This window comes from Rhinatrema bivittatum, chromosome 2 (assembly GCF_901001135.1).
Source record: "Rhinatrema bivittatum chromosome 2, aRhiBiv1.1, whole genome shotgun sequence".
Taxonomy (NCBI): Eukaryota; Metazoa; Chordata; class Amphibia; order Gymnophiona; family Rhinatrematidae; genus Rhinatrema; species Rhinatrema bivittatum.
Genome location: NC_042616.1, coordinates 279209595 through 279233923, shown reverse-complemented (window position 1 = coordinate 279233923; position 24329 = coordinate 279209595). Strand labels below are relative to the sequence as shown.

The 24329-nt window shown below is 44.4% G+C and overlaps 1 protein-coding gene across 4 annotated transcripts in view; it reads left to right on the top strand.

The window, feature by feature from the left end:
- Positions 1–24329, top strand: part of LOC115084556 (cytochrome c oxidase assembly factor 1 homolog) — a 157300-nt gene that overhangs the window by 34338 nt on the left and 98633 nt on the right. Inside the window, exon 1 of one of the 4 annotated variants that reach the window (XM_029589559.1) lies at positions 7010–7096. The exons of the other annotated variants lie outside the window; for them this stretch is intronic. The gene's annotated coding sequence lies outside the window, so the exon portion shown is untranslated. Of the gene's footprint in view, positions 1–7009; positions 7097–24329 lie in introns of those variants that run through there. 4 annotated transcript variants of the gene reach the window in all.

The window sequence follows — 24329 nt, the reverse complement described above, 5'->3', positions numbered from 1 at the left end:
ATAGCTGAAATCTGTTTGTCTTTGCCGGATTCAGCTGAGAACCAATAAACTAGTAAATTATAGCACAGGATAGCAGCACTGTTACCTCTAAGCTGTCCATACACGCACACAGTTTGTGAACCCTGCGCACTCAGCAAAACATAGCGTGCACATAAAATGATTATAATAGCATATATATCTGTACTATATAGTAGTTATGCTTAACTGTAAAAAAAAAAAATTATGAAATCAAATTTATTTGTTGCTTTTTCTATTTATTTAAAATAAATGAAATGCTTAAATAACAACGTAGAATTATTTTCATTAAAACAATACTCTCTCAAGTACACTGCATTCACAGTGCACGAATTTGAACATGGTGTATAAAAAGTTGCACAAAATACATTTTTCGCACACATTGCCTGTCAAAAATTAGAGAGAAGATTGATGTGTAGTAGTCCTTTGGCTACAGAGACCTCGGTTGTTGTTCACATTCCTGCAGGGCAGTAGATGGGTTATCAAAAAGAAGGGTCTTTAAAGCAGTAGTGTGTCCCTTTGCTGCAAAAGAGAGGTGGTTGAATGTGAAATGAAGAAAATGAAAGCATTTCTCCAAGTTTGTTTGTTATTTTTTTTTAAATAAAATTAGGATGATAGAAGTTAAAAATGGATCTTCAGTGAAGTAACTAGGTTCAGAGATGTGTATCTCGTGAGAAGCCATGTCACCTACAGGATGCTGCTTCAAAAGCTGGGCTGCTTGAAAAAGCAGCTTGTTACAGTTTCCCAGGCAGCGTTCCGTCAGACCTGATCAGGCGTACCACGGAGAAGTCACCACTGCCTGACGCTCAGATCCAGGCCAGCGGCTGGACTCCGCTTTCAGCACCTTGCAGCAATAAGAGACACCCGAGGAGGCTCTTAAACATGCAGGAGCTGCTTTCTGAGAACGTGTGTGTGCCTCATCTTCCTAGCTATAGCAGTAGCCCTGGAGTGTGGCAATTCATGAGCAGCATGCAGGGCATGGATAGCTGGGCCTTGCTTAGTGTGGCACACAGCACCTCCACAACTTCCCCATCCCGGGCTTCCTCCTTTCAGTCTTCCTATCCTCTATCTTATCCCCAGGCTGAGTAAAACAGGGGAAGGGCAGGCACTGAGCACTGGATGTGACTCACTCCGAGTGTTGGAAGCAGCCCCGGCAGCCCCATGTGACAGCCAAGGTAACTGGCCAAGACACACTTCTCCTGTACTTGTACATAGAGGGAGTTGGTTCACTATGATGGGTTCATATGTGTCTCCACCCCCTGCTTTCCCTTTGTTTTATAATTTGGAAGAGAGATTGGTGGAGCATGCAGTTCAGCAGATTTTCTTTTGTCTCTGAGTCCTCCTAACTGCCACATTGCCTGCTCCTTTGAGGTCAGCGTGCCACACACTATATTTTTGTTAGTGTAGATGTGTCTTGGGTATGAAAAGGTTGGTAAACGCTGTACTAAGTATCACAGAAAGGGGTTAAATTAGCAAAACTTTGAAACCTAAGTAGTAGCGTCTACTGTAAGTGCAGATTGGATGTATCCAAATGGAAAGCAACATATCTCCCAGGTAAACTAATGTGAGATCTGCTTGGGTACTATACTAACCAGTCATACAAGGTTTTGGTTTTTTTTTTACCTGACTTGCCAAAAAATATATTGAAGGACTTTCATTTTCATTTTTTATTATTTTTTATCTTCCTGGGAATTTATCAGAGTTTACTATAACAAGTGCTAAAACAGGAGAAAATCAATAGAAAAACATGACTCTGTAAAGGGTATTGGGTATGTGAGTCCTTAGTGCTGTGGTGTAGTTGGCACAGCCTTGAGGGCAAACCCCTAAGGCCTACACTGGCAGCTGGCAAATGTGCCCTGTAGCGGGACAGTCTGGAGCTTCACCTTTACCAGCCACCGCCTCCGCAGGTTCAGCCCTTGGATTCTGGCAGCTGGCAGGACTTAGGCAGTTCCCTAGGGTGGAGGTGGTGACTAGAGTCCAGAGGCACACTAGGCTCAGTGCAAATAGCAGGTTAACGGACTCAGAGACAGGCTGAAGTTGGTGCAGGCAGCTAGCAAGAATGGTCAGGTCCAAGCAAGAGGTCAGGTCTGGAGAATCGGGCCAAGGGTAGATGAAGACACACTGAAGAGACTGGGCAGGACACGAAAGGAACGCAAAGCTAGACGAGGTAAGGAACGCAGGAACAGGAACGTTGGCAACACACACTTCTAAGCAGGAGACCCATTGCTGAGGCAGTGAATGCCAGTGCAGGCTGAGCTTAAATAGGGCAAGCCCATAGACAATTTAAGGCCTTTCCTGCTGTTGGCCCTTTAAATCAAGCTGAAGGGCGCGCACGCATATAATCATGTGCAGCGAGGAGCAGGATGATGGCGCACTGGCAGTGTCAATGCCATGCTGGAATTTGGGGCCTGCAGAGCACAGCGGTGTTTCCTGCCTTGTCAAGAGGGTGACACCAGCATTGGGGTGAGTGATACCAGTCGTGGGTGGCTCCCATGGCTGACAAACGTAACACTCATTGTTGTTCCAGGAAAATACTGGAGTTTATTTTGGTGGACAAAAGCCAGGATAGTAAAAACAATATTAAACAGTTTCTCTCACGCACCCACTCAGCAGCGTTTCTTCCACATCCCTCTCTTCCCACCTTCCCCCACTCTGCCAAGAACCTCTCTCCCCCCACTGCAACAGCAATCATGCCTACCGGTGGTGGCTCCAGGTTCCTCCTTCCTCGTGCTTGGGCACCATGCTTGCTGTAGCTCCCATGCTCTTCAGCACTGCACTTCTGCTTTTGTGTGGAGGAGGGATTCTGCCAGGAAGTGCTTATGTGGGAGGAGCCTGCTTCAAATGCTGGACAGCAGATAGGATTTGAAACTCTCCATCAGCAGCACTGGAGAGTGAGTGCCTTTGCTGGTGGGGATTGGGGGGGTGGGGACAAGACTTGGCCTGCACTGGCTTCCAGCAGTAGCGGGAGAGCTTGAAATGTTGCATCTGCAGCTCTGGAGCTGCTCTGTAATTAGCCTTAAATAAATTAGCCTTTGAAAAGATCTGGGAATTTATCGGCAAAAATTGGTTTAAACTGAAATCGAAAGACACTGGGGGTCATAGAAACATGTACATAGAAATATAGAAATGATGGCAGAAAGGTGCCAAACGTTCCACCCAGTCTATCCAGCAAGATTGTGGTAGCATCAACGGTATCAGGCTTATTGTTTAAGGGTAGTAACAGCCGCATCAGCAAGTTACCCCTAATCATATTTGTTTTCCCAGATCTTAAAATGTAGTGTTCTTGTTGGTTGCTGTCTGAATCTGATTCCCCTTTTTTTTTTTTTTTCCCCTACCATTAAAGCAGAGAACAATACTGGAGCAGAGAGCAATATTGGAGTTGTATCAACAGTATGAAGGCTTATTGTTTAAGGGCAGTAACCGCCACATTAGCAAGTTACCCCCGTGCACTTTTTTCTTCATTTCCATCCTTTGGTCTTTAGGGATCCACAGTGTTTATCCCATGCCCCTTTGCAATCTTTCACCGTTTTTGTCTTCACCACCTCCTCTGGAAGGACATTCCAGGCATCCACCACCCTCTCTGTGAAAAAATATTTCCTGATGTTGGTTCTGAGTCTTCCTCCCTGGAGTTTCATTTCATGACCCCTAGTCCAACTAATTTCTTTCATACGGAGAAGGTTTGTTGATTGTGCATCATTAAAACCTTTCAGGTATCTGAAGGTCTGTATCATATCTCCCCTGCACTTCCTCTCCTCCAGGGTATACATATTTAGGTCCTTCAACCTCTCCTTGTAAGTCATTTGATGGAGGCCCCCCACCATTTTTGTTGCCTTCTCTGGACCACCTCCATCCTATCTCTCTCTCTTGAGATATGGTCTCCAGAACTGAACACAATACTCCAGGTGAGGCCTCACCAAGGACTTGTACAAGGGCATTATCACCTCCTTCTTTTGTTTTTTTTTACTGGTTATTCTCCCTATGCAGTCCAACATTCTTCTGGATTTAGCTATCACCTTGTCATACTGCTTCACCGTTTTCAGATCACTAGACACTATCACCCCAAGGTCCCTTCCTTGCTCCGTGCACAGCATGCCTTCAACCCCCATTACATATCCTTACCACACCCCAGATGCACGACTCTGCACTTCTTGGCATCAAATCTCAGCTGCCATGTCTTCAACCATCATTCAAGTTTCCTTAAATCACGTCTCATTCTCTCTACTCCTTCCAGCGTGTCCACTCTGTTGCAGATCATCTGCAAATAGACAAACTTTACCTTCTATCCCTTCTGCAATGTCGCTCACAAAGAAATTGAACAGGACCGGTTCCAACACCGATCCCTGTGGCACTCAGCTTAATACCATTTTCTCTTCGGCGTAGGTTCCATTTACCATCACACACTGCCTTCTATCTGTCAACCAGTTTGTAATCCACGCCAACATTTTGGCGCTCACTCCCAAGCTTCTCATTTTATTCATAAGCCTCCTGTGCAGGACTGTATCAAAAGCTTTGCTGAAATCCAAGTAGATCACATCGAGCACTCTTCCTCGATCCAATTCTTTAGTCACTCATTCAAAAAAAAATGTATCAGATGTGTCTGACAGGACCTTCCTCTGGTGAATCCTTGTTGCCTCGGGTCAAGCAATCCATTGGATTGTAGATAGTTCACTATCCTTTCCTTCAACAGAGTCTCCATTATTTTTCCCACCACTGAGATGAGGCAAACCATATTCAAAAGCCCTTTAGATGGGTAATCTAACAGTTATCGAACTAAAAGGCATGCCAGGCTATATTCAGCATTTTGAGGGTATTCCGGGGAGGAGCTGAGATATCTGAATATCCGGTAAATCCAGCTAGGCTGGATAACTCGCTATTTACCCGGATATCTTCAGAGATTCTTAACGAAACACAGGATTTGGTGACAGGGTAATGGTGGTGGGGCCACTTGGCAAAAGTGAACATAACATGATCAAATTTGAACTAATGTCTGGAAGGGGACAATATGTAAATTTACAGCTCTAACACTAAATTTTCAAAAGATGATAAAATAAGGAAAATGATTAGAAAAAAACAAAGTTGCAACTGCAAAGGTTAAAAGTGTACCACAGCCATGGACATTGTTTAAGAATACAGTCTTAGAAGCACAGTCCAGATGTATTCCATGCATTAAGAAAGGTAGAATGAAGGCAAAATGATTACCGGCATGGTTAACAGGTGAGGTGAAAGAGGCTATTTTAGACAAAAAAAATCCTTCAAAAATTGGAAAAAGCATAAGCATTGTCAGGTTAAGTGTAAAACATTACTAAGGTAGGCTAAGAGAAAATTTGAAATTGTTCGCCAGAGGCAAAAACTCATATTAAAAACTTTTAAAAATCGGGAGAACCAAGATGGCTGTTGCAAGGTGAACACGGAAACAGCCTAGCTCCGTGGAACCTTTGGAAAAGCCCTTTCTCTTTTTTTTTTTCTGAGAAAATTCCTCTAATTTAAAATGCCTCATACCAAGAGAAAGGCAAGGATCTGGGAAAATTCTGCCTTTACTTCGAATATTTCTTCAAGGCAACCGCGGATCGAGGAGGCTTTCTAGGTCATGTACCAGAGACTGGAAGAAGGAGCCGCGAGTGATCCCTGTGGAGAGCAGACACAGTATCCTCTGGCCGAAGAAACATCTCAGTCCCGGAGCGCCAGCTGTCCCCATTCTCCCATACAAATCTGCAGAAGAAATGGGAAGTGAACAACTATTGATAATGCCGCTGGAACAACTTAATCTAAGGACTTCTAGTACCCCGAGAAATGATGGTGACCTACCGTCTGCTTCAGTGAGCTCGTTTTTCTTGGCCTCCAAGGGTAAGAAAGAGGAGATACGGCGTGTGGAGAGAGGGGAAAAAGAACCTTTGAAGTTAGGAGGTAAGGAAACTGAAATACAGGTGATTGTAAATGTTCCATTGGAAAAGCCAGACACAATATGCTTGGACGCAATATGGAAGGTTCTGACTGATATGAATAGAGATATGAGTAGAGCTATAAATGAGTTGACTACTGCTGTAAAAAAAAAAAACATGGACAAAGTCCGGAGTATGTAAAATAAGATACAAGTGGTTGAAACTGCAGTGACAATGGTTGAGACTGAAATTAAAGAGGTCAAAGAAGTGCAGTGCAATTTAATAAAATCTGAAAATATTGTTCTGAGAAAAATGGAGGTTATTGAAAATGAGATAAGGAGAACCAATTTAAGGTTCCTGAATTTCCCAAAGACCAGGTGGATGACACCTAAAGATCTTCTTAGAAGTTATTTAATTAATATTTTAGGATTGCCAGAAACATCTATCTCGGCAACTTCCAAGGTATTTTATTTACCAGCTAAAGAAGGAGAAAAGCATGAACAAGTTCAAGATCAAGTATCCGCTGATAACCTAACGGTCATACTAGAAAAATCTTTCAAAACTAAGATAGAGACGAGGGCAACGATGTTAGTGACTTTTATGTCATTATCGGACAGAGACACTATACTGCGTCTGTCTTTTCGTCATCAGAGTCAATTGTTCTAAAGGTACAGATTAGAGTTTCCCAGACATTACTAAGAAAATGCAAGAGAAAAGGAAATTGTTTCTGATGATGAAGAGTGAAGTGACATCAAGAGGAGCAGAATTCTTTTTAAGATTTCCTTGTAGATGTTTACTAATATATCAAAATGATAGATATATATTTTCAGAGCCTGAGCAATTACGACTGTATTTGGATTCACACTCCTAATATAACTCTAAAGGGGTTGGCTAGATTTAAATTTTGGTACATGACACCTTGCGGTAACTAAATAATTTTGACTGAATTTACCTGTATCTGCTTAAATAATTGTGTTCTCCCCTTAATTCTTATAATATTAGTACAGAGAAAACTTCATGCATGCAATTTTGATTAGATTAGTTTTATTTTCTGTTTTTTTCTGACACATTGTTGACAATGTAAATTGGTTAAAATTTAATTAAAAAAATTTTTTTTTAAAAATATATCCAAAGCAAGAAACCTGTGAGGGAATCAGTTGGACTGTTAGATGACCAAGGGGTTGAAGAGGCTGTTGGAGAAGGTAAGGCCGTAGCAGAAAGACTAAATGAATTCTTTGCTTCTGTGTTTACTAATGAGGAAGTTGGAGAGATACCAGTTCCGGAGATGGTTTTCAAGGGTGATGAGTCAGATGAACTGAACCAAATCACTGTGAACCTGGAAGATGTAGTAGGCCAGATTGACAAACTAACGAATAGCAAATCACCTGCACCGGATGGTATGCACCCCAGGGATCTGAAGGAACTAAAAAATGAAATTTCAGATCTATTAGTTAAAATTTGTAACCTATCATTAAAATCATCCATTGTACCTGAAGACTGGAGGGTGGCCAATGAACTCCAATATTTAAAAAGGGCTTCAGGGACGATCCGGAAAACTATAGACCAGTGAGCCTGACTTCAGTGCCAGGAAAAATAGTGGAAACTAAAGATCAAAATCACAGAGCATATAGAAAGACATGGTTTAATGGATCACAGCATGGATTTACCCAAGGGAAATCTTGCCTCACAAATCTGTTTCTTTTTTTTGAAGGGTTTAATAAACATGGATAAAGGTGATAGATGTAGTGTATTTGGATTTTCAGAAGGTGTTTGACAAAGTCCCTCATGAGAGGCTTCTAAGAAAACTAAAAAGTCATGGGATAGGATGCGATGTCCTTTCGTGGATTACAAACTGGTTAAAAGACAGGAAACAGTAGGATTAAATGGTCAATTTTCTCGGTGGAAAAGGGTAAACAGTGGAGTGTCTCAGGGATCTGATTTTGGACTGGTGTGTGTTTCAATATATTTATAAATGATCTGGAAAGAAATACGACGAGTGAGATAATCAAATTTGCAGATGACACAAAATTGTTCAGAGTAGTTAAATCACAAGCAGATTGTGATAAATTGCAGGAAGACCTTGTGAGACTGGAAAATTGGGCATCCAAATGGCAGATGAAATTTAATGTGGATAAGTGCAAGGTGATGCATATAGGGAAAAATAACCCATGCTATAATTAACCAATGTTGGGTTCCATATTAGGTGCTACAACCCAAGAAAGAGATCTAGGCGTCATAGTGGATAACACATTGAAATTGTCAGTTCAGTGTGCTGCGGCAGTCAAAAAAGCAAACAGAATGTTGGGAATTATTAGAAAGGGAATGGTGAATAAAACGGAAAATGTCATAATGCCTCTATATCGCTCCATGGTGAGATCGCACCTTGAATACTGTGTACAATTTTGGTCGCCGCATCTCAAAAAAGATATAATTGCGATGGAGAAGGTACAGAGAAGGGCAACCAAAATGATAAAGGGGATGGAACAGCTGCCATATGAGGAAAGGCTGAAGAGGTTAGGGCTGTTCAGCTTGCAGAAGAGACGGCTGAGGGGGGATATGATAGAGGTCTTTAAGATCATGAGAGGTCTTGAATGAGTAAATGTGAATCGGTTATTTACACTTTTGAATAATAGAAGGACTAGGGGGCATTCCATGAATTTAGCAAGTAGCGCACAGGAGTGTTCTGTGCGCGTGCTGGAGAGCGGGCGCTCGCCTGCTCTCCCGCGTTTTTTACTGTATCGGCCCGTTAGTGTAGCTGGGTTCAAAAAAGGTTTGGATAAGTTCTTGGAGGAGAAGTCCATTAACGGCTATTAATCAAGTTTACTTAGGGAATAAAAACTGCTATTAATTGCATCAGTAGCATGGGATCTTCTTAGTGTTTGCGTAATTGCCAGGTTCTTGTGGCCTGGTTTGGCCTCTGTTGGAAACAGGATGCTGGGCTTGATGGACCCTTGGTCTGACCCAGCATGGCAATTTCTTATGTTCTTATGTTCTTAGTACAACAAGGTGACTACCATAACATAACAGTACAATCATAGCCCCTGAAGCAGCTCAGAATAGAGCGAAACTCGGCCTGAGTCAGGCAATTTATATCAATAAAGTTTACTTGGTGTTTACCGATCTTCTTCGTCTGGTCGCTACTTGCAACATTGGATCAGTTTCCGGTTTGTATCTTTGGACCTTCATATACTCCTGCCAGACCAGTCCAGAACCCACCCAAGGAAGCCACAGCATCGAGGCTCATATTCTATTAAGCTTAGAAATCTAACAGCAAGTACATTGTTGCCCACTCTGAGGGCAGCTTAATTGTGTACTTGCTGCAGCAATTCTTATACCTAGGTTAATAACATGTAGTGAACTTTTGAGGTGGTTTCGGGTTTTGGTCGTAATGGAGATTTGGAAACCAAAACAATCGATTTGCTTTCAGTTTTCTTAGCCTTGACATCAGATACCGAAGAGCTGGAGGCAACATCAGACCTTTATAGGGAGCATGAAGTGAGCTTTGAGCTTTTTTCCTCTGTCTGCTGGTTGGCAGATATAACCCCCACGTTTCTGGACTAGGCTGGCAAAACTAAAGGAAAGGAAATTAACCAGTAACAGGTAAGTTTAATTTCACCATCTTCAGCATGAAACCTGAACTGTAGAGCAGCATAAAATGTGTTTGTTTTTTTTTTGTAGGATTCTCAAAGAGTGCCTGAAAGTCCAGACTCTGTACAGTTCTTTATTGCTTTTAATTAGCACTGGAAATAAAATAAATATAGCCTGCATTTAACTATCTTCACTTGGAAAGTGCAGCTTTTGTTATGGCTTCAGCTTTTTCACTTTTGAATTCTTCAAAACAAAATATTCCCAGAGGATGTCAATAAAGGGTCACAAAAGTCTTCTGACCAGTTCAGAGCGAAACTTCCTCCTTTTGTCTTTTGCCAAGGGGAAGTACCCGTGTTACATTGCACAAGACTTCCCTAGGTAAACAGAAGAAGTTCTTTTTTTCTCACAGCTCGCTCTGGACAGTCTCATCTATGGCAGAAACATGAAGAGGTGGTTTCCTTTCTCATGAGGCTCTGGAAGCAGGAGGTTTGGCCTAGTGATTAAAAGTTGTCAAGGTATTGATAGTTTACCACATTTTTCAGATCAACCCAAAGGAGCTTATCCAGTTTTGGTTTTGCCCCATGGGATTACCTCTCTATGCATACAGTTTGACTTGGAGAAACCTGAACTACACCTGTATGCATACAATATGGCAAAATTGCAGTGAATCTGTTCCTTGGGGTTGACGTGAGTGAGATGGAACAATTTGTCTGTGATTTTTTTTTCCCCGACAGTTTCTGTTTGCTCCTTTTGGACTTTCATCTCAGACAGAACCAGCCTCTGTTAGGTTTATGATGCCATCAGTCTTCATTTGCAGCTACCCAGGTATATTTCTTTCTCTCCCCCCCCCCCACACCCCCAGTTTATATCCCCTCTCAACTCAGACTGGTTAACTGCAGCAACAGTCCTTGACCAGGCACCAGGTTTCCATCTGAAATCCTGCAATCGTGGGCCCTAAATCTGGCCACTAGACTGTGAAAGCTGCCTCCACAGCATCCCCAACCCCCACCCATCCAGGGGCTGGAAGACCTCCGTCAGGAAATCAATCCATCAAGTTGGCCCTGAACGTGATCTTAAAGTTGCCTTTACCCCATAGATTCTCCTTGTGACCGTGGGAAGTCCCCTAATCTCACTATTTACAGTTTCCCCAACCATAAACTATAATTGTTATCCAGCTGCTAGGCCGCCCATTCCAGAAGTGGGTACATGTATGTTTTAGAGGTAGTAATGGATTTTGGCCATCCCTAGACAGTGTGAATAAATAGTATCAGTCAGATGCATAGGATTTTAGATGAGGAAAAATCTGTTTGTTTTTTTCCAGCACTTCAAAGCACATTATATTCAGGTACTATGGGTATTTCCCTGTCCCCAGCGGGCTCACAATCTAAGTTTTAATGACGAGAGAGCTTTTGAGGCAGAGTCCACTTCGCCAGATGCATAGGAGTGGGAATTTTATGCACGGAGAGGATTTGTACCTTTACAGTGAATAACTAGCTGAGGCTGAGTGTACAAGTGCTGACTGATCTAATAAGGTGGGTGTCACCTTATAGACTAATCAATTTATTTAGGCATGAGCTTTCAAGGACACAGTCCTCTTCATCAGATGCATAGGAATGGGGATTTTATGCACCGAGAGGAATAACACTTTTACAGTGAGTAACGCTCCTCATCTGATGAAGTGGACTCTGTCCTTGAAAGCTCATGCCTCCATAAATTGGTTAGTCTATAAGGTGCCATACACCTCTTGCCATTTTTGCTGCACCAGACTAACAGGGCTGTCCCTCTGAAAATCTAAAATTTATACCTGAAGCAATGGAGGGTAAAGTGAGTTGCCCAAGGTCAAAAGGAACAGCAGGATTAGCAGGATTTGAACCCTGGCTTACCTGGTTTGCAGCCCACTGCTCTAACCACTAGGCTACTCCTCTACTCTGTGGAGAATGCATACAAGTTAGATCCCAAAATGGCCACTGTAGACTCTAATTATGTATGTCTTTAGTCACAAATTGATTGAACAGAGTGTGAAAAATCCCAGGTCTAGTTGCATGAAGGTAGATTCTTGTGGTGTGAAGGCTGAGCATTTGTCCAGTTGCACTATAAAATAACAGTCATCTAATTGCTGGCAAGATCACTGGAACCAGGGAGAGGAAGACAGTCAGGAACAGCAGATAGTGCTTGCCCTGCTAGTACATAATGGGCACCTTTGCAGAGATTTTCAGCTGTGATCAGACAGAAGAGATTGGGCATCCTTATTCTGCCCACGCACCATCGCTGCAGTGTTGCACAGTTACTGGAAAAGTGAGAGTATGAGAAAACTTAGCAAGCTTTGTTGGGCAGTCCAGTAGAATCAGAGATTTTTTTGAACACGCCTCTTTCTCCCCTTTTCTTCCCCCCCAAGCAAAGTCTCCAAAATACAGTGTTTCTTCCCCCTAGCAAAGACTCCTAAATACTGTTATTAGTTCCCCTCCTCCACCCTTAGCTTATTCTTCCCTGTCCCTCCCTCCCCCCCCCCCCCCACACACACTTCTATCCCTTTCACTGACATCAATGGTCTGGTACCTACCAGCCCACCTGTACATATCTTTTTTATTGTTAATTTATATTTCGAATGTTCCTATAAAATCTCTCTTTATCCTTTCTACTGCTGTCCTCTCTCCTCCTTCATTACTGCTCCCCCCTTCCCTTCCCTGTTTATTGTATTTCATTCTCTTGTTAATTTGTTACAATGTAAACCGGCATGATGTTCCGACGAATGTCCGTATATAAAAATCAACAAATAAATAAAAATAAATAAAATAAATTTTAGCATGGATTTTTCAAGTAGCAAAATGGTATCCTAGGTTCCAGAATCAATGTCTACGACAGAGCCACATGCCAGTCTAACGTTCCAGACAAACAGTCTGCTCCATTTGAGTTCTAAGAGCTTCTCAGTATGGTGCCCATGCTCGTAATACCCATTTCAAAGGTGGGGATTGGTTTTAGATTTCTTCGGTACCCAACTAAGAGAAATCTTTACACTACTACTACAAAAATATGAATCCATCTTGTCCTATCCATCTTTGGCTACATGTGGCTCTTTCTATATCCCCTTTCTCCCAACCCTGGCAGAAGAGGAGCTCCGATGCAGCTCTTCTGTAAAACACAAGCTGCCTGCAGCCTAGGGCTGTTGAACTTCCATGAGCTTACCACAGTTCAATGAGGCACCAGAGGGCTTCATCCTGCAGTAATAGGAGGTGCAACTGCTTGAGAGGCTCATCGTAGCGGTAAAACTGATCAGCTGAGGCCAGGGTGAGAGTTGAGAGGACTGTGGAATTTTAAGAAAGGGGTGTGGCTTGAGGAACTTCAGATGTTACTAGGGGGGGAGCGGGGTGAGAGGCTGTGGCAGTGGATGGGTTAGACGAGTACTGGAGATGTGGATGGGAAATTTCTGGGAATGGGGCTGTAAGGGCTAGTGATGTGTGTGCATGGCTGGTGGGAGAAGAGTACTTGGGACTGTAGGGGAAGGGGGAAGATGGCAGGGTGGGCTGCATGAAAAAGAAAATAGAAAAAAAGAAAATAGAAAATAGAAGAGATTTGTTGTGAGAGGAATTTTATTCCCCCATGTATATAGTTCAGATGTAACTTCCTTTCTATTGCCACTTGTTGTAATGTAAACCGATGTGATGTGAAAATGAATATCTGTATATAAAAACTATTAAATAAATACATTTATTTTTTTCATGTCAGTCAGCAGTTAGTGTTAATGTGTCTGTTAGGGTTTGCGTGTGCACATTATGAAGTGAATTTTCAATAGCATATGCTGTATGCGCATAAAATGCCATTTTACACGTGCATATAGGCCTTCTGAAAGTTATCCTGGGAGGTGTACTCGTAAACGTATGCACAGAAGTAATTTCACATGGGAGCTTGAAAGAGGCATTCCTGGAGCTGGAGTTGGGGGCAGGGAAACAATTTACTTGTGTACTTTCTAAAACTGAAAGAATGCAAATAAATGTGCACGGGAAAATTGAGATCTGCTCCCAGGCAGGCAGAAATGTATGTGGGCGTTCTGGGCAAGGGTTCGTGCCTACCCGCTAATTTTCAAAGTGCACTTAATGGGCTCAGGTCCACTTTGAAAATTATAGCTGGAAATTATACATGGACTTGAGCCCTAAGCGCTATGTTAAAACTGAGTGGCTGTCTATGCGTTCATGTGTGGAGGAGGTAGATTAATATTCAAGTGTGTGACGTGGCTCTCAAAATATTTTGATGAAAGAAAAACGCATAAAAAAAAAAAAAAATCCCGGCTTGTCTTTGAAAGGTAGCAGACCCTTGACCTAGACTTTTATACAGATTGAAAGTTCAGTATTACATTATTCTGCAGCCCATGGGCTTTCATAAGCTGCTGCTCACTGTTTTTTTATTTCTAAATGCCACCTATATTGCTTACATGTGTTGCAATTTCCTTGGAACCTTGTTCAACACAGCAGCAGCAGTGGCACAGAGGACTGTAAAACAGATGGTGTGGTGCACTCAGAATTAAAATAAAGTATCACTCACGAGAAAGAGAAAAGCCTTTCACAGCTCCTTCGTTTAAAGCATCTGCGGTCTTTGCGGGGGCCATTTTTCATTAAACTGCACAGTACCAATGTATCAGCCAGTTTTTAGAGAAAGCATAGTTTTTGTGTACTTTTGCTCCTACCATATGTCTGACTGGGGTTCAGAGGGGAAGACTACCTGCATATAACCATGTGCATTTATTTGTGGTCGCCCCCAACTTGTGTCTTATGTAAGCAGAAAGCTGAGTTTTGAAATGATGATCGTTTTCTCTCCCAACATAGATGTGCTCTGGTCCTACTAGTTCTCCTGACATGCTGTTCGCAGGCAGAGAAGTGAGGAGTGCATTGTTTCTTTTGGTTTGCTCATCAGAAAGTTGTTCAAGTTTCTCGGTCGTGAACATGTAAGAAGAACCTTTATAAAGAGGAATTATTTAATGAAACTCACAAGCAGTCTCCCTGTTAATCCCACTCGATTATGCAGAAATAAGAGTCAACAAACAAGTGGTAGGTCATATCTCTTCACAAATGTATAAAGTTACTACATTTGAAAGCTATCACCTACCAAATGTTTGTTGGCCCTTATTTCAACATTTTACTCACAGTATAAATACATTGGTGTTACAGTTGGCAGCTCACAGGACATCTCTGCGAACCACCTTACTCAACCCCAATGCCGCTTGAGGTCTTCTGTGGCTGGGACGCAATTACGAACTGCTAGGGCCACTCCTCACAGCCCCCATGCCAGCCGACAAATTCTCCTCCCGGTTCCTCCTAGGCGTGTGCGTGCCCAACGTCCTTGTTCTTAAAGAGGCCACGCTAAGAAAGTTTCAGCAGTCTCTCCCTACTTAATGCTGGCCTGAACCTTTTACCGATGCCTCAGCAAGTCTCCTGATGTGCCTGAAGCCTCCATGCATGTTGCTTTCATTCTGTATTCCTATCTTGTTCCTGCGTTCTTGTTTTGTTCCTGACTTCCTGTGTCCTTGTGCTCCAGCCTTATTCCTGCCTCCATGTCTTGCTTTTGTGTTACCATCTGCCTTGCCTCACCTTATCCTCATCCTGCCTCTCCCCTACCTCCATGTCCTGCTGTATCCTTGTCGTGGTCTATGTCCTTGTCTTGTCCTTCCCTTGCCTTGCTTCTCTGGATTTTTACCTCTGCCTGGACATTGACCATCCTTGATTTCCGCCTGGACCTGACCTTCTGCTTTGGACTCAACCTTGCATTGTCTGCTCCCTGCCCCAACCCCTGCCTTGTCTTCTCAGATCTGGTGTATGCTGCCTGCCTTGACCTCTGGCTTGTCTTCTTATGTCTGCTGTCTGCTGAACTTTCATTTTCCAGATTGCCCTAGGGATCCACCTAAGTCCTGCCTGCTGCTAGAACCTGAGGGGCAGATTTTAAATACTTGCGCGAGCGCGTACCTTTGTTCGCACGATTTTATAAGATACGCGCGTATCTTATAAAATCCGGGGTCGGCGCACGCAAGGGGGTGCACATTTGTGCAACCTGCGTGCGCCGAGCCCAGCGCGCACTGCCTGTTCCCTCCGAGGCCGCTCCGATTTCTTTCCAGATCATTTATAAATGTATTCAAAAGTACGGGTTCCAATACAAGATCCCTGAGGCACTCCACTGCCCACTCCCGTATAAAACTCAATCATCCTCTGATTGGTTGTACGCCAATGCTTTTCATATTTAGTCATATTTTGTCTCAAGATGATAACTTCCCAGTGTACCACAGCATGCTTTTTATATCTCCTACTTCTACACTGGTTGGATATCCTTGCTTTACTCAAATTTCTGGTGATGTCTTCCATACTGGAGGGTTACACTTACTTGAGTCTCGTGTTCCTCCACAAATGCCTCATGCATCCATGCAAGGGAGCTAGCGTCTTCCTGTCCATGCTGACTCCAGTTAATCTTTCAAGCCAGGTTCCTGGTTCCTGCTATTATTGCTCATTTAGGGGTAGATTTTAAAAGAAGCGCGCGTGGCTAACATGTGCGCATGCTACCCAGCGCACGCACGTGGCCTACATGTGTGCGTGCTACCCGGCGCACGCACATGTACGCCCAATTTTATAACATGCGTGCGCATGTTATAAAATCGGGGGTCAGTACGCGCAAGCGGATGCACAATTATGCACCTTGCGTGCGCTGAGCCACGCTGCCTTTCCCCGTTCCCTTCCCACTAACCTAAGCTTCCCAACCCTTCCCCTAACCTTCCCCCACCTAGCCCTACTCTAACCCCCCCAAAAATTATCTTACCTTTTGCACCTGCCAGCAGCTTGCCGGCATGCGATCCTCCGACACAGTGGCAATGGCTGCTCTGTCGGAGGCCTCTGGCCACGCCCTGCCCCTCCCCGGACCGCCCCTTTAGTAAATCCCCGGGACTTACACGCATCCTGGGGCTTTACGTGCGCCGCCAGGCCTTTTTAAAATAGGCCCGCCTCGCGTAACCCTTTGAAAATCTGGCCCTTAGTTTTTTATTGGAGCAATAATAGCAGGAACCAGGGACCTGGAACCTGCCTTGAAAGATTAACTGGAGTCAGCATGGACCAGGAAGACGCTAACTAGCTCCCTTGCATGAATGCATCTCATTATATTTATTAATTACTCTCTAGAAGGAAGGGTATGTTCCCTAACTGTTGAAGCGTGTGATTATAAATCCAGTACTAAAGCTTCAATGGTCTCATTACATACTCTTTCTAATTACCGTCCTATCTCAAATCTTTGTTTTTTAAAAGAACTAAGAAGCTCTTCACTGCTGACTCCTAGATTTTCTAGGCACTCCCAGTTATGCTTTAGAACAGGAGTTCCCAACCTTTTCAGATGTAGGGAACCCTTTTCAACATCCAAAGCATTTTTTAAGGACCTCCATCCTGTCCCTACCAATTTCACTCCGCTCTACCCAGCTTCTCCCCTCTAGTCTTTCTCTCTTCCCCAGCTGCTCTCCTACCAGTATATCTCTTTCTCCAGCCAATTCACCTCACACCAGACTCTCTCTCTCTCCAAACTCCTTCCAACAGTCCATCTCCATCAGCATCCCCTCAAAAGTCTCTTCACAACTAGACTTTCCTCCCTGTCTTTCCTCAGCCCCTCTCCACAAGTCTCTCCCTCCCCACTGCTACCCCACCAGTCTCTCTCTCTCTCAACCCAGCATATCCTCACTAGTCTTACTCTTTACCCAGCTCCCACTTTACCAGCCCTCCCTCTCTCTCTAGCCTCTCCCCTCCAGTCTCTTAACGCCTCACCCCTAGTGAAGGTTATCAGATTTTTGATGGGCAAATCTGGACACCTGGAGATTCATCAAATCTGTGGTGGAGGAGACAGGAATTTCTACGACTAAGTCATGGGGGTGGGGAGGAAGAGGTCCTTCTGAATTGTAAAGGATCAGCTCATCCAGCCTCTGGTGACAATATCACTTCCAGGTGCACAGTCCAGGGCACACATACTGCGGCATCCATGGTTTGCGGGATAAACTTGCAGACCGTAATACTTTTGGATTAGGTCACAAGTTTTTTATATTGGTTAATATTCTCTTTCAAAGTACAAAATCATTTTCCAGCCTTTGATGTATCTGGTATCATTTTCCAGCCTTTGATGTATCTGCTCTGCTTCTCCCTCTTCATTCATCCTCTGTTTCAGTTGTCTCTTCCTATTTTTTCTTTTCTCTTTTGCATCTCTGTTCTCCTGCCTTTTTTTTTTTTCAGTTTCAATTGTCTTCTTTGTCACTTCAGTGAACGCTTCAATTCTTTCCCTCTCTCCTTCCGATGTTTTTCTTTTTCCTTGTTCTATCACTCTAAGCTTTCTTCCTCCTGTTTAACCTCTTCTTCTTGGGCTCCTCATCTCCTTTCATCCTGGGTGGAGCCAGGAGGGCAGCAGTAGGGCAACCCAGAGGGAGGGATATGGACGGCAGCAACATCGGGGAGGGGAAGAAGGGAGGAAGACAGCATCAAAGAGAGAGGGGCGACATAAGGTAAGAGAAAGGAAGGGAGGAAAGGGGGAACATAATATAGAAGAGAGGGAAGGGAGAGACTGGCAACATCAGGCATGAGGGAGGGAGGGGACAGCATCAGGGGGATAGAGAGGAAAGGGCAGTATCGGAAGAGAGATGCAGCATGGGCTGGGAATTTGGTGGTGTCAGGCCTCAAGCGGCAACATGCAGCCTCCCGTATCCCATACTCATTCCCTCCCTAGCCCCTCCCACCTATCATTCTTAAGAACATAAGAAATTGCCATGCTGGGTCAGACCAAGGGTCCATCAAGCCCAGCATCCTGTTTCCAGCAGAGGCCAAACCAGGCCACAAGAACCTGGCAATTACCCAAACACCTAGAACCCCTCTCACTACACCTTGTATCTCATTCCTTCATCAGCCCTTCCTCTTATCTCCTAACCCCATCTCACATCCCCACTCAAATCCTCCACCCATTTCCTGGGTCCTCAGTCCCACTTCCACCCCTGAACCTCTGCTGCCCCATGTCCCTACTCAATCCCTAGTCCATCTCTCCTCCAACCCAATCACTGTGTCCTTACTCTCACTTCTTATGACCAATTCACAATTCTCCACTCCCTCTCATCACTGTCCTCCCGCCCCCCCCCCCCCCTCCTTTGGGTCCTCACTCTCTCTTACTCTCCATCTCACCTTCTTGAGTTTCCAAATCCATGGCACTTTCCTACCCCAAGACTCTCCACTCTCTCCTGCCTACCACCTCTCTTCTTGAGCTCCCAACCTCTCCTTCCCAATTGAAAGGATGTTGCTCCTCCTCCTGCCTGCATTCTAAGCCCTCCCCCCTCCTTTTTCAGCTCTGGTAGGGTGGTGGTCAGATATTTCTAACCTTCTCCTCCTGCCACTTAATTCTCTGCATCCTGCATGAGTCACACAAATGATTTGAACCACTCAGGAGAGAAAGAAGCTGGCTGCCAGAGAAATGGTTGCACCACTGCCCTCACTCTTTTGGTGCCTGGTGGGTGGGGGGATAGAGAGAAGCACTCATTCTCCCCTTTTTTCCTGGGGCTGCAGCTTGTCAAGGGAGAAGTGGGAGGGCAAGGGGGCAGGAGAGTGCAAAAGCAGGCTCTCTTTCATGGTCGGGTACAAATGCATCAGCATCTCAAGCCTCCACCATTCCTGACAGTAGGACAAGCAGGTACACTGTTGGTTGCGCTGTCCTGCCAGCCAGGTGTTGGAGGGTCAGGAGTAGAGAGCAGTACCGCCATTCACCTCTTTCACTAAAGCTGTGGCTTGGTTGGGTTGTGGAAGCACAAAAGCAGTGTCTTTTTTTTTGGCCTGGCCCAGCACACAAACAATCTCAATCCTCCCCCTTTCCTACCTCTATTCAGGCAGCAGAGCAGTGCATAATAGTGCGTCAATTTCCTGTGCCATGCGGGGGTCAATATCGTGAGCACAGGAAGCTGATGCACTATTAAGCACTGCTTCTGCTGCCGGCACGGAGGGGGAGGACTGAGGGGACAGGATAGGCAGTTCCAGGCACCTCTTAAAGAGCTCGGTGGGGATCAGGCAGTCAGTGGCTGTTCAAGCAGCAGTATTAGAGCAGAGCCTGATCTTTTCTCCACGGCTGCACTTCCAGTGGACCCTCTGTGATGGTCTCATGGACCCCAGGTTGGGAACCACTGTCTTAAGAGCCAACTAGTAGAGATTTCACCTTAGGCATATCATTTTAAACAGGGTTTACCCTATGTCACTTTTAAAAACTTTGCTTTCTTTACTTTAGTTATTCTGTATTTTCCACTGAAAAGTGGTGGTTGGGGGAGGGTTGCTGAGCAAGAGAGTGTTGCGCAAAGGATAAATGTTAAACATCAGTTTCTGTCTTTCCATATGTTTTGAGAGAAATCAAACTTTTTCCTTGAGAAAATCTTTCACCAGTAGGCGTCAGTATGACACTGGTAGCCAGCGCAGAGAGATCAGCAAGGGTGTAATGTGGTCAAATTTTCTAGTTCCTAACAAAAGTCTTGCGGGCCGATACAGTAAAGTCCGCGGGACTCGGCGCACGCACCGGCCCTTCGCCGGTGCGCGCGATTCTCTATTTAAATTAGGTGACGCGGAGATCCGGGTAAAAGGAGGCGCTAGGGACACTAGCGCGTCCCTAGCACCTCCTTTTTGACAGGAGCGGCGGCTGTCAGCGGGTTTGACAGCCGACGCTCAATTTTGCCGGCATCGGTTCTTGAGCCCGCTGACAGCCACGGGCTCGGAAACCGGACTTCAGCAAAATTGAGCGTCTGGTTTTCGGCCCAACAGCTGCGGGCTGAATTCAAATTTTTTTTTTTGTTTACTTTTTTTACTTTTCGGGACCTCCGACTTAATATCGCTATGATATTAAGTCGGAGGGTGCACAGAAAAGCAGTTTTTACTGCTTTTCTGTGCACTTTCCTGGCGCCGGAAGAAATTAGCGCCGACCTTTGGGTCGGCACTAATTTCTGAAAGTAAAATGTGCGGCTTGGCTGCACATTTTACTTTCTGTATCCCGCGCGCATACCTAATAGGGCCATCAACATGCATTTGCATGTTGAGGGCGCCATTAGGTGCCGCGGGTTGGACGCGCGTTTTCCTCCCCTTACTGAATAAGGGGTAAGGGAAAAAGCGCGTTCAAGAGCAGGCTAACAGTGCGCTCCATCGGAGCGCACTGTACTGTATCGGCCTGTTGGTGAGGCATTTTGTAATAATTGTAACTGTTTTAATAGACATGTTGGAAGTTGCGGGAGCACTAAGGAGCGGTCCTGATTCCGGAGAGGTTGGTGTGCCCTTGGTCCACGGCAAGACTGCAGAGGAGCTCCGAGGAAGAGACGAAGAAACTTGGAGACATGATCGGGTAAGATACTAGGCGAGTGGAGACGGCTAAGGCAAGGCTGAGGCTTCAGGATGAAGAGAGGCTCCGGGCGGCTCAAGACAGGTCCAGCCAGAAGAGGCTTCAGTGACCTGGCATGACCGGTGCCCTGGCAGGTCCACTGACAGCAGGGTCCGCTGGATGGGCTAAGGTTGATCCCCGGAACCTGAAACATCCGCACAAGGACAGGCTAAAGGAAGTAGGTAGATGAGGACTCTTAGTGAGTGGAAAGACAACTGCAAAGTTAAAACTCAGGACGAGATGGAATCCGGATGACACACATAGCAGGTTCCGGCCGGAGTGGAGGCTTCAGTCACCCAGTGATGCCGGCCCCCTGGCAGGTCCACTGACAGTGCAATACGCCGGGGGGAGGCTAGGGCAAAGCCGGAACCAAGGACATTCAAGGACAAGGCTTCCAAAGAGAGGAGCCAGAAGGAATGGATGCCTGGAGGCGGAACATCTGATGACAAAGGCATCAGGATCATCTGAAGACAACATCTGAAGGCAGGATCATCTGAACATCTAGAGACGAGGACATCAGGATCATCTGAAGGCGAAGACATCAGGGACATCTAAAGACGAAGACACGGGATCCGATGAGAGACCAGGAACCATAGATGTAGACGACGAGGGAATTCCCATGAAGAACGGAGGACCTTAAAGAAGCTGGACTCGGCGATAAGTCCAGGAGCGGACTGGCTCCTTGTGAAGGTGCTGGAGAACTGGCAAAGGGCCCTTATATAGGGCAGAAGTGGAGATGCCCGGATGACATCATCAATGAGGGCCGCGGTGCCTTTCCTGCCGCGGGCCCTTTAAGAAGCAGAGAGAGGCACGGCCGTGCGCCTAGGAGGCAGGACCAAGGACAGCAGCATCCATGCCGTGAAGAAGAAGCAGAAGCGGCACTAGGCAGTGAGACAGGCGGCAGCGGTGGCGGTGGCCTCCAGCCGCAGAAGGAACTATGACAGCGGCCACCAGGCTGCAAAGAGGTCCCGGCAACAGTGGCAGCATGCTGCAGAGGAATATCGGTGGTGGCTCCCTGCTGCCACACAGAGGGAGAAAGCATCAGTGGCCTCCGGGCCACAGAGGTGGAACAGCGGTGGCTCCGACCGCCACAGAGCACAGGCAGCGGCCTCCAGGCCACGGAGATGGCGTCGGGGCAGGCTGGCAGAGAAGATAAGAGGCTGCTAGCAGCTAGGCCCACGAGCAGCATCACAACATTGGAAGGACAAGTAATAATGAGTTGCAATAGTCTAGGTTTGAGAAAATGAGGGTTTGCAAGACAGTACGAAAGTCCTCGAATGTTAATAAAGTTTTCAATCTTTGTAATATTTGCAACTTGGCATAACCTGAAGTAACTAATTTATTGATGTGCTTTTTTCATCACAAGGTTCTTGTCAAGCTGGATACCTAGATCCCGTACTTGATTTGATGGAGTCATTTGGAAATTGCCCAGGTCTAGAGCTGGTGGTTTTACTATCGAAGTGTTTTTGCTTAAACAAATGATTTCAGTCTTTTTGGTTTTAATGTTAAAGTTGTGTTAGTTCCTGTTGTATTGTTTTCATATATGTTGAAAGTGTTGATACTGTATTTTCAAATGATATGGAGAATGGAATGTAAAATTATATGTCATCAGAATAAAAGAAGAAGGTAATTCCTAATCTCACCAGTAATTTACACAGTGGGATCTTGTAGATATTGAACAGTGTTGCTGAGAGGGCTGAGCCTTGAGGGACACCTGCATCAATATGGAAATTATCAGAGATATGGTTGCTCAGTTTGATTTGGAATGTTCTATTAGTTAGAAAGGAGGAGAACCATCTGAGAACACAACCATCGATCCCAATGTTGCTCAGCTGTTGGCACAGCAGGGTATGGTCCACAGTGTCAAAGGCAGCTGTTAGGTAGATTTAGCACTAGAAAATAAGAATCATCAGCATCAAACCCTCATAAAACAAAGTCTGTTAGTGAAAGGAATAATGTTTCAGTTGAAAATTTTTTCTAAACCCAAACTGATTTGGGAAGAGAATATCTTGGTCTTCTAGATGATTTACAAGTTGGGATAACACTGCTTTTTCAAGTCCTTTTGAGAAAAATGACAGGTTGGATATTGGACAATAGTTGTCCCAGTCATCGATTCTACCAATTTTAGTTTTTGGAATTGGTTTTATTACTGCTTGTTTTAACCCATGCAGAATGATTCCTTTTGATAGCGAGTGATTAATTAAGAATGATGTAATTGTTGGAGTGATAACGCCATGTACTTGTTTCAAGGAACTGGCAGGAATTGGGTCACGTAGGTGAATGGCAGGATTCATTTTAGCAATGATTTGATTTATTTCGAGATTACTCACTCTGTCGAACTTGGACCACTTAACCTGGTTGTGTGGATCTTCTGGTGCTTTTGTAGGAGAGCTGATTGGGAACTGAGTTTTCAACTTATTGATTTTGTTTAAAAATGATGTGGCATATTCATTGCAGGCTGCCTTTGAGAAGTTATAGTTTCTTGAGATAGAAGATGACGGGTCCTTAATTAAGTTTTTTACAACATCAAAGAGCAATTTAGAATTATATATTACCCTGTGAATCTGTTTAGCATAGTAATCTTTTTTTGTTTTATTGGTTAATGTGCGGTATTCTGTTAGGAGAGATTTATATTTTCCTAGGGATTCAGATGACTGGCGTTTATGCAATTGTTTCTCTAATTTTCTAAGGTTCTATTTAGTGCGTCTTAGAGCAACATTTAACCAGGGCTTCCTATTTTTTTGCGGTATTCCTTTCTTTGTTAATAGTTTTTGTCTGGACAGGATTGAGGTTTTCAGCTATTTCATTGATGATCTTATCCCAAGAGTCAAATGTGGAGGAGGCATTGGCTTGATTTAGTTCATGTAGCTTAATTACTATTGTTTCTGCAAATATCTCCGTGTCTCTCTTTTTCCTGAAGCTAAAGGTTTGATTATTTTCTATACTTCTGTGAGTTGGGTTGAGGAAGGTTATTTCTGCCTTTATTAATTGGTGATCAGACCAGGGCAACATTGTGTGAGAAATGTTGATTATGCAGTTATTGGTATTGGCAAAAATTAAGTCTAGAATATGTCCTGCTTTATGAGTAGCTTTAGAAATGAATGGGACCATCCCAAAGCTTCCATTGTCTCTAAAAAAGTTTCACAGGCTGCGGTTCTCAGTATTTTATCTACATGGAGGTTAAAGTCTCCTAATATTATGGAAGAATCTAGAGATGGGCAATCCTTAGTGAATAATTCAATCGGTGGTGAGCAATCTTTTTGTAGTATCCCTGGAGGACAATAGACCAGTCCTATGTTTAGCTGAGGCGATTTTAGAATTGCCACCTCATAGGCAGGTTTAATCTCAACTTTTAAGGTACTAGCTTAAGTTCTTTTTTACTAATTATTAATAAGCCCCCACCTTTTTGTTTAGGTCTAGGAAAATGAAATATATCATAGTTAGGATTTGAAATTTGAT